Source organism: Ambystoma mexicanum, chromosome 13 (assembly GCF_040938575.1).
Source record: "Ambystoma mexicanum isolate Mex_15411 chromosome 13, UKY_AmexF1_1, whole genome shotgun sequence".
Taxonomy (NCBI): domain Eukaryota; kingdom Metazoa; phylum Chordata; class Amphibia; order Caudata; family Ambystomatidae; genus Ambystoma; species Ambystoma mexicanum.
This window is the reverse complement of record NC_090938.1, coordinates 598,387,219-598,398,395: the sequence shown is the minus strand read 5'-3', so window position 1 is coordinate 598,398,395 and position 11,177 is coordinate 598,387,219.

Sequence of the window (11,177 nt, the reverse complement as noted above, 5' to 3'; positions counted from 1 at the left end):
TATCATTGGCAACTGAAATAAGTTTTTTCTGCTGTTGTAACTTTTATTTAATAAATCTCAAGCTAATGTACATTTATTTTTCACACCTGCAATGTCACTTCCTGTGATGGTCACTTGATGTCACTTTCTCCCAAGTTGTCATGGGCAAAATTCATGTTGCATCACTTCCTGTGAGTAAAACATGAATCTAGTAAACCATACCAGAAACTGAGTAAACCCTAGGGGTGACACCCACAAAATAAATTCAACAAAAAAACTACAAATGATGCAAAAAAAAATATCAACGAACTGTTGTGCAGTCCTTTACAATATGGCCATCCTTTTCAACAAAATAGCTTTTCTTTAAAAGAAATCATCCTATCATCATACACAGGCATATATGTTTAATTGGTGCACCTCAGAAATACATCCTTCATCAGGAAAAATATCTGCCTCTACCTGGTCTTCAGTCAAGTAAAAACGGACCTGATCACTAAATGCTCCCTCTGAGTCAGGGTTGTCGAACTCCAGGCCTTGAGGGCTGGAATTCAAGATATCCCTCATTAATATTCATGAGGAAAGAAATTGCATAGGTTTAGAATCATTGTATGGAAATTTATCTCCTGAAAATGTATAAAAATACTGTGCCTTTATTGCGATTGAGTCATTCAGTTCCATCGAGAAACGGCACGAGGCCTCCGCAGGCGTGCCACTGATTTTCTTGTGCTGATCCGCCCACTTAAGGCCTCCATCCCAAAGCACCCTTGCTGGTGTGCGCATTAGTTGTATTGGAGCAACACACCCACACCAAATACATAATAAAGCGTGTATCACCAGGCTAAGGAATTCGTCTTAAGTATTGGTGATAAAGTACTAGTGAAAAATGGGAATCCCACCAGTCGAGCCACTCGCAGGTATGGCCTTACAAAGATAATGATTTGGCATTTATATAGGCTTTCATCAAAGCATTGAACATAGAACATAGAACATTTACATACATGTATCACCCAACCAAAGATGGAGCTCATGCATCGACCTGGGAAAGTTAAAAGGCTGAGTTGGCCATGCAGGTTTTGAACCTGTGACCTGCGGATCACGCACCGATCCCAGCAGCAAGCGCTCAACCCGCTGAGTTATCTTACCACCCAAGAACAATGATCAAAGCACTGAAGAGATCCTTGAGGGTAATAATAAATGGAGCAAACTTCAAGAGAGTCAAGGAGAAGCATAGACACCAGCCGGTGTCCAGTGAAAAGGTTGCTGCCAAAAAGGCTGTTTTCACAAATAATCGTGGCAAAAAGGCTATGGTGTGACCCAGTTAAAGTGTCTCAATTACACTGCACAAGGGGAGCGGGGTTGCAGGTGTCCCCCGCTCACCTTGTATGATATAAATGGTCCGGATGGTGCAGTGGGTGTCCCCTGCATCCATTACACGGATTGCGGGTGCCACACGACAGCTTTTTTGCCACATTTTTTTGTGGAAAGAACCTTTTTGGCAGCAAGGTTTTCACATGGATGCCATCAGCCCAGGTCAGCAAAGTTCTGGTTGACTCTTGACGACTAGGCATCATTTATAGCAATTGTAAACAATTATAACAATGTATAAACCACAAAGATGCCTACAGCAATGATCACAGTGTGCAGAGCTCACGCTTTGCAACCAGACAAGAAAGAAGAAAGGGCTATGATGCCATCTGCGAACACCGCTTCCGGCTTGCCTGATAGAATTGGGGGAAATAGCTGAACAGTTATTTTGTTTTGGTCAGGGACGCAGCAAACCGGCACCATGTTGAATGTGACGGTCTAACCACCAGGCTCTGACTGGCCTATAGGGCAATGACCGAACCAAATACACAAAATGCTACTGTGGGACAGTTTCTGATGTCAAAGTGTGCCACTTTTTTGGGCCCATGTGGGCCATTTCAATAAGTTACTTCACCATGCGTCTAGTAATTTTGACCAGTGTTACTGAATAAAATAATCTTTTAAATGGACAATTTGCATCAAATTTGTATCAAAAACCTCCACCTTGGGCACTACTCAAACCGTCTGTCAGAAAATGAATGAATTGCCATTTGCAACAGCGGTAACTGTGGGCCACGTTTTCATTGGTGGCCGAGACAATTTTATGCCCCAGCCCGCCCTGCTACCCATATGCACTGCTGCATGCCTAATGCCATAGCGCATGTTACTTGCTCCGGCGGTGTGCCAGGGCCTGGAAGTTAAACCCAGGAGCACACACAACACACAGACTCCATAGCAGTATGCACCTTTTATTAACTTGGTGATATGTGTCCCTCTACACGTGACTTTAGCCCCGGCCCAGGAGGAGCTTAAGTCACAACATCCCATGCCAAGGGTAAATGTTCAAAGAACAACATGATGTAGCACTCGATGTACGGTTGAGTACGTGCATGGCAACTCTTTACATTGATTATAACTACAGACACACTACGATCAGACAGGTGGTTACAGGATTTCAGTCAACTCACATACATTTGCCACTCAGCCCGTTGGCACTGGGCATTGCTAGAACCACAAAACTCTTTTATTAGTCCAGGAGATTGGGAGCATGCATGGCATGTACTTTTATTGGACCCAATAAAGCATTGTTATGCTTGACAGACACACTGCTCTTGCTGGACCTGGTAACTATGCAGAACACCAACTTATATTTCCTACATCGATCATTTTTCACATGCGGGGCCCCAGTTTGAGCAACACATCAATCACTGTGCTAAGCCCCCAGGGGTAACTGTTACTTTCTAGTTCACTGCTGGATACAGTTCTTTGCAATTGGGGGCAAGCCGGTAAAGCCGCACCCGGGGGCACTGGGGGCCACGTCGGCTGCAGTTCATATGGTGGTGGCACGGTTGGTCCATTAGTAGCCTTGTCCCGGCTTCTCCAGTCAGGGCAGCAACAGGCAGTAGACTTGGCTGCGCCACATCTGGGCTCCGTCAGGAAAGGGCTGCAGGCAGCGGACATGGCGTGCCCCATTCAGTCTCCCCCAGGCATGAGTGTTTTCTGTTAGCATCAGACCTTTGGTCGTCTTGGGCGTTTGCGGGGCAGTGGTGTAGCAGAGTGTTACTCACCCCCATAGAGGCCCAGCTGCACAAGCACCCTCGTCGTGGAGGGCCGCGGCTCGGTGTGGGCTGGCATGATGGTTGGCCAGCTGGCAGGGTGGCTGGCGTTGGTGGTCTCCCCAAGGCAGGAATCTCTTGTGCCCCACCTGCAGGGAAATGGTAACTGATTGTCGTGGCTGCAGGCCAGGGGTTCTCCCTCACCACACTCTTCAGTGTCACATGAAATTACATTATTTTTTTTTATATCGCGCTCGTACACAAGTGTTTCAGGGTGCGACCAGGAAAAAGGGAGGGGAACAAGGGAGAACAAAAAAGAAAACAGCGATCTTACTAGGCCCAGTGACATTTAAGAAAGGGCAAGTGCATGGAAAAGGGAAACTGGGGAAAGTGGATGAAGGGGGGGGGGAGTGGAAAGTGTGGAACAGAGGAGAGAGAACATAAATAAATATTAAATCAAATAAATAATAAATAAGGGCAATAAACCACGGTAGTTCAGCCAGCAAGTGGCAGGTGAAGTTAGTCAGAAAGGTATATCTGATAAGTGCAGAAGAAAAAGTAGGTTGGGAACTGTATGGGTACAGATACAGAACCCTAGTGCAGGGGTGGCCTGGAGGCAGTGCAGGAGGGTGGCAGGGTGAGCAGGAATCTGGGCCCGAATGACAGAGGGTTGCCAGGTGCACAATGCCAAGACAAGAAACAGATCAACTGGAGAGAAGGGGGGCAAAGGCAGAGGCAATGAGGAAGGTCTTGTGATGCTTCCGGAACCGAAGATGGTTATCCTCAAGTTTCAAGGTGGCCGGGAGGCTGTTCCAAAGGGAGGCACCAGCCGAAGACAGAGGTCTACCCCCCGCTTGTTTATCTGCAAAATGACTAACCCTGATGGAGTTAGAAGTAGAGGAGCGACGGGCTCGAGACGGGAGGTATTTACAGATGGATAGGAAGGTATTTTGGACCCAGGCCCCAGAAAGCCTTGTGGAAAATGCTGAGGGTTTTAAATGTAATCCTTGCATCCACTGGGAGCAAATTAAAGGGATTTCAGGGCTGGAGAGATAAGATCCTAGGACTTGAGGCCAAGGACAAGTCTTGCAGTCCTGTTCTAGATTAGTTGTAGAGGGCGGAGAGTGGAGGCAGATAGATTTAGAAAGAGGCTTTTACAGTAATCCAGTCTGGAATCCCACATGGGGGATACAGTAATCCCACATGGGTGATGTTGGTCATGCCACCTGCTCAGGCTCAACCCTATGCAGGAGTAGTATGGACAGCAGGCCAGGCTCCCCTCCCACAAGCGGGAGAATTCCCTCCAGTTGGTATTTGCTGCCTCTCCCCCAGCCAGATCGTTGTGGCTGTTGAGGAATGGGGCAGGCAGGGCTTCCTCCTACAGCAGCGGTAGCATAGATCGCACCGCGCATCTTGTCCCCCAGGCGGGAGACTGATATTATTATTTATTTTCTTCCCAGTGACAAACCCCCCACTTCCACTCCCCAGGCGGGAGATCTATTTTTCTTTATTTCGGCAGTAGCCCCTGCCGAGCCAATGATGTGCTCCCCCAGGTGGGAGTGTTGTCATTTAATACTGCGGTGCGGCCGCTCACCTTTATTCTGGCTCCTGGGCAGGCCAGACGACACTTACTGCTGCGGCCCCAGCCACGCACGCCTCCTTCTTGCACCCTCATGTGGGAGCAGCAGATGGCAGCGGTCGCTCCGGGTACCTTGTGCTGGGCCGGATTGGAAGAAAAAAAAAGTTTTTCTTTTCCAAAAGCCTTTCATCCTTCTTCAGTCGATTAAATGAGTACCAACACAGGTTGGGTGATATTGTATGCATACTTGTTCTATAAAAAAAGAGCTTAAGCGTAAGTGCTATACAATAACATATTATCATTTGGCCTTGGACGTCTGCTTGGATTCACAGTAATTTAGTGTACTTAGGAACAATGCTATTTGATGCCACTTCCTTTTTTGTCAAGGGGTGAAAGGTCGTGTTTCATCGCTTCCCGGGATGTCGCTTTGTCCGACCCTAGCTCCCCCTAGGCGGGAGTCATCACGTTACCTTCTCCATGAGACATTGGGGGTCCCGTGCCGCGGTCTCGTGGGGCAGCAGTCCCTACCTCGCCGTGTTCGGCTCCTCCAGTCAGGAGCTTCGGAGGCTGCGAGTCTCATGCCATCCAATGATGGCGGCTCACCAGGCCGCGCAGACAAAGCTCGTAGGCCCAATGTGCTGTGTTCAACTCCCCGAGCGGGAGCGCGTTTCGCAGCACCCCAGTGTTACGGCGGGGACAGGCTGTGTCCCCTTAACCGGGATCGGCATATAGCAGATCACATCCTCGTCGCCAGTTGTTACGTGCTCCTGCAGTGCTGAGGCCCAGAGTTAAACGCAAGAACACACACAACACACAGACTCCATAGTAGTGAATAACTGGCGCTGGGGCGGCCGTACCCACCTTTTAATAACTTGGTGACACGTGTCCCACGTGTCCCTATACACATGACTTTAGCACGAGCCCAGAAGGGGCTTAAGTCACTACAGCGCAGAGCACGTTACCACATCAATATGTGCAGGCCTTTGCTTAATGGCTGCCCTTTCACAGATATACTTCCCAACGCATAGCACCCCAAAACTGGTAGTATGAGGAGCAGGTTTAGACTGCGGCATAAAATTGTCTCGAGCACAAATGAAAAAGTGTCCCACCGTTGCAGATGGCTATTCATTCCTTTGGTGACACTGTTTGAATAGTGCCCAAGGGAGAGTTTTTTGATAAATTAAGATGCAAATTGAGAATTTAAAAGAATATTTATTCAGCTACACTGATCAAAACTATTAGCCACATAGTGAAGTAACTAATCAAACTGGCCCACATTGTCCAAAAAAGTGGTCCACACCAGCATTTTGCATTTTTTGGTTTGGCCATGGGCTTATTGTCCTATAGACCTGTCGAAGCCTGACCAAGATATTTCATCACCCTCAAACATAGCAACCCTCCCCACGATTCATAAAATATGTAACAAAAATACTCATAGAATGTAACTTTCTGCCTTCTGAAATATCCGTTACCTCCCAACGCAGCAAGAAAATGGGGAGATTTCCCACTTTCTGCCTCAGAGCCACCAAGTGTGATCTAAAATGGCTGGCCATGTCTCCTCATTTGACGTGTCACAGTCTGCAAGCCCGCCTGACGCTGCAGGCTTGCAGGCCAGCTGAGAGGAATTCTAGGTCAGCCCCGTCACGAGGAAGTAAATGTCACTGGACTGGTGCCAGTTACGAGTTCCACCCACATCCTGATTGGATGAAACGCAGGGGCCGTGCCACGAGTTTTTCCAGACTGTCCCCAGGCCCTGACGCGGCCCTCCCTGCTGCCAGTACATGCGTGGTCTACAAGGAAAGCCGTGCCAAGACAAATACACCTGCTGGTTCCAAAAGGGGCCAGAAGGCAGCACGGGGCTAAGACAGGTGGCACGCGTCCAGAGTCATGGGGTTTTCATGTTCCATTACCCCGGTCATCTGCACTTGGTGGGTTGTGCAATTTAACATTTCTAAATCTTCAAACAGAGCTCGGCCTCCAGCTGAGAGGAAAAGCGCTATACATGCTTTCAGAATTAAAATCGTTTGCTGCGGCTAAATAATACCCTGAAAATAAAGTAAAAGTGAGTGCTTTGAAATGTTTGCTTGTGATGCCTCTTCAATCCAGTGGGTAACACAAAATGTGCCCCACCCGGGCCACCCCACTGCGAGCCATGCTGAGCTCCCCTCCCCAAGCTTTTCAACAACGCATGGGCTGTGCTACACTCCGTGCCGGCCTTGGCCATCACGCTTTCGCAATGCCCATGCTGGCCATGATGCTGCAGGAGCACGCGCACACTGCGCCAGGAGTAAGATGTAAGTACGGTTTTTAATCGAAGCTTAAATCTTTCGCCTTATATAGAAACAAGTGGCGGTGCTGGGCTCCTGGCAGTCAAATGTACCAGCCACCAGTGGCGACTGGTGACATTTTTTAAATGGAGCAGCGTAAATAATACCTTAAGTATGGGAGAGTGATAGCGAGGGGAGCCCAGACCAACAAAAAAAGTTTGCGGGGTGGGGTTTGCCCCACGACAATTTTTTTTAAATAATGAGTACAAATGGAACATTATTCAGCACACTTTCTGTGAAAAATTGGGGGAAAAGACAGATAGTTTGCCATCGGTATTGTAGGGTAAATCATGTAAAAATCGAATAGATGCAAGTCACCAACTGCACAGAAACATTTCCCATTGCATTTTCATGCCTTTCCCCACAATATATGCCAGTATAAAAAAAAAACATTTTCTCACTGGCTCTGCCCCTACATTTCCATGCTGGCTGCACCAATATATGCCAGTATTCCGATATTAGAACATACTCATGTTTGCTTTGCGCATAATGCCAGTTTTGATCCTATAAGAAAACATGTCCAAGCTGGCTCTGCGGATATATTCCAGTACCCCAGATAAGAGCATACTCCTGTTTGCTTTGCCATGAAAAATGCTATGCCACAATTCAAGAACACTTATCATGATTGCTTTATCAGGAATGTTCAGTAAAAAATGTCGTGTTACAGTAAGCAAAGGCTAGACAGGCTGCACCAAAATGCCAGTCTAGCCACGTAATAACACTCATCAAATTGCATTAGCTCATAAATGCCAGTAAAACGTGCCACGTCACTTTAAGGAAATGTCAACAATGCTCCAGTGCTCTCTGGGCCCCCAGCACCTCGCACGCACACACACATAATCACATTCGTACCCATTCACCCACCAGTCACTTACCCATACACCTTATTTCACATTCACTCACACTGTATTCTCCATGCACGCACCCACCCAAAACATTCACACACAACTACATTCATACCCATTCACTCACTCATACACCTTTTCTCACATTCACTAACACAAGCATCCAGAACATGTACACTGCGTTCTCCACGTCCTCACCTACTCGGAACATTCACACACTGACGCACACTGCATTCTCATTCACACGATGACACGTGCACTCATACCCATACATACATACATACATACATACACACAATTCACATTAACATGCACATGTGCATGTATACAAACATACACATCAGACAGGCATGCATTCACTTCACTGATGATGCCCAACAAGGCTGAAACACGTGTATGGGGTTGCTGATGGTACTCTTGTTCAGAGAGGAATTGCCATAGCATTTCGGTGCTGGACTGCCCTTGTGGGCAGGACAAAGACTGATATGCAAATGGATATTTCCCATCTGTGAAGGTACAGTGAGCAAAAAGCAATGGCTGCGAACTCTCAATGTGGTTAATAACCACTGAACAGGTTATCATGCCTTGTTCTTTCGAGAGAGGGGCGCCTGCTACCTTTTTTGTATTTTTGAAAGGAACTTGGGGTTGGTCACCCTAGGTTACCTGGGGGCAACCAGACGTGGACTCCCTGCTCACTGTGCTTAGAGAGGCTCAGCTTCACTTCACTGATGATGCCCAACAAGGCTGAAACACGTGTATGGGGTTGCTGATGGTACTCTTGTTCAGAGAGGAATTGCCATAGCATTTCGGTGCTGGACTGCCCTTGTGGGCGGGACAAAGACTGATATGCAAATGGATATTTCCCATCTGTGAAGGTACAGTGAGCAAAAAGCAATGGCTGCGAACTCTCAATGTGGTTAATAACCACTGAACAGGTTATCATGCCTTGTTCTTTCGAGAGAGGGGCGCCTGCTACCTTTTTTGTATGCACCATACAAACATCACACATACACAAAAATGTTTCTTACCTGTTTACCACGTTCGGCCGCTGGACTCAATGCTCCGTCTCCAGGTCTGGGCTCCCACCCTCCAGGCAGATAGAAACAGAAAACTGTCTGCATGGAGGGTGGGAGACAGAGGCCTTGAAGCAGGTCCACTCTGCCTCCCGCCTCCTTGACGTGCACAGGTGAGCCGGAGGCAGAGCAGCGCCTTCCCGTGCAGCCAGACAGCTGCCGTCAGCCCAAGCCTTCACCCTGACAACAGTCGGGTGAGGGCTGAGGCAGGCTCTACCCACTCCTACCCTGAAATGGGGCGGCACGGCCCCCCACACTGCAGGGGCTGTGTGGGCCCACAATACATAACTGGTCCTCACCAATAACTAGTATGTCAAAGAGGCTTCTTAGGGGCCAGCTATAGCGGCCCTCATGTTTTGTTCCTAGGGCAAGAAAGAGACCTGGAGAGGATAAACCTGTGTCCCTCCCACATCTACTCGTGTCTTTCCCTCCTTCACCTCTGCTCACCTTTCTCTGGCCCTGGCTATTGACTCTGCCTTTTTCACCTCTGCTCTCCTTTTTCTCTCCCCCACTTTTCATTTATTCCTGCACCTCTGCTCTTTTTCTCCTTTCTCTAACTCTGTTCTTTCTCCACAGAATATTCTCGGCTTCACTCTCTATAATCCTAACTCCCACATCAACTATAACAGTCTGCCCTGCTCCCTTCTCACCCCCCTTCCTGACCATGCACCGTGTGCCTAATTGCTGAAGGGTGCTCAGGTGTGCAGGACGGGTAAGCGTGCCTGGGGATCGGTCCTTATTCTTTTGGACTACAAGTCCAGGAGATATCTCCGCTGACCGACATATGAAAAGCATCCATTTGCCACCTTATATTTAGTATGTTGGCCGGTGGTGCTATTATTGGCAGTGGGTTTCTAAGTCTCAGGTAGTCGTGTGAGCTTCCAGCATCCTGACATGTTCAAGTCCCCGCACGTGAGAGCACATGAGGACCACTGGACTCTGCATCTCCTCGTAGACCTTTTCTGCCCAATGAACCAAGCATAATACATTGCCACAACCCCGTTATGCTTCCTATGACATGGCAACTCCCTAACAAGACAAGAGAACAAATTTTGCTCCCCATCAATGCAAACTCCTAACACCTCTATGGAATGTAAGAGCTGACCTGGTTAGGTGAAGAACCAGACGTCCAAGGGGACAATGGAGCTCATTACAAGTTTGCCGGTCTGGAAATAAAGTACTGGCAAACTACAAGTCTGCCGGCAGGGGCACTGATCTACAGGCAGGCCTGACCTGCTGGTAGATCAGGTCCCTACCAGAAGATAAATGCCTGAATCACTGGCACAGGTACTAACAGTGCCAGTGATTCAGAGAACCCCATCCCATGGAGTGCAATGGGACTCCATGGAATGGGGAGTTACCTGCGCCTCCGCTGCCAGTAATATCCCAGTAACACTGGGATATCGGGAGGTGAAGACGATACGGTAGTTCCCCGGTATCCCGCCAGAATTACCGGCAGGATACCGGGGAACTCATAATGAGCCCCAATATCTTCCATAGTTCCAGGAACTGCTGGTGCCATGTGGTCTGGGGAAACCGCTGAGGCCTAGAGATGGACTGGGAACCTGGGGGATCTGCCTTGTCTTGGGAGGATAGCTCAGGGGTGACGTGCTCGCCTTGGAAGCAAGAGACACGGAGCAACACAGGTTCGATCCCCAGGTCCGTGCTTAGAAACCTCTGGGTATTAAGCGCGTTATAAATACCCTATTATATCATTCCCAGTTTGAGGCCCAAGTCACGGAGAGGGTGACGGTGCCCGGCCCAGGGTCGCCCCAATCCAACCATCCAGCCTCACCCATGGGACTTCGTCACACAATACACATTTTAAATATAACTTCTTATTGAAGCCCAACGGGCCCAAAATATGAAAATATTGGTGGGTCTCAAACCACACCTGCCAAAGGAAATGGCACCAATGTAGGTCATTTTATAATTAATTTAAATTGAATTCAGGGGACGCCAACGTAAGCACTTATGTGCTGGTGGTTCACCTGAATGCAATTTTCAGCTTTTGAAAGTGAAAAGATTAGAAATAGGGGCAATTTACTCATTCCTTTTATGCTCTGTTTTGTAAAAAATTGAATGCTAACTGATAATGAAGCTTCGTAGACAGCATTGACAATAGATTTCCAATGGAATCTGCCTGCTTTTAGCAGGAGTTAAAAACAGACCACAGGAATCCATTAGTTTTCATGCAAGCATGAACATTTCAGGCAGATGTAAAATATGGTGATTTAGCAGGTGGTGCAGGAATGAGGAGGCGGAAAGATATATACCCATCAATAGGTCAACTC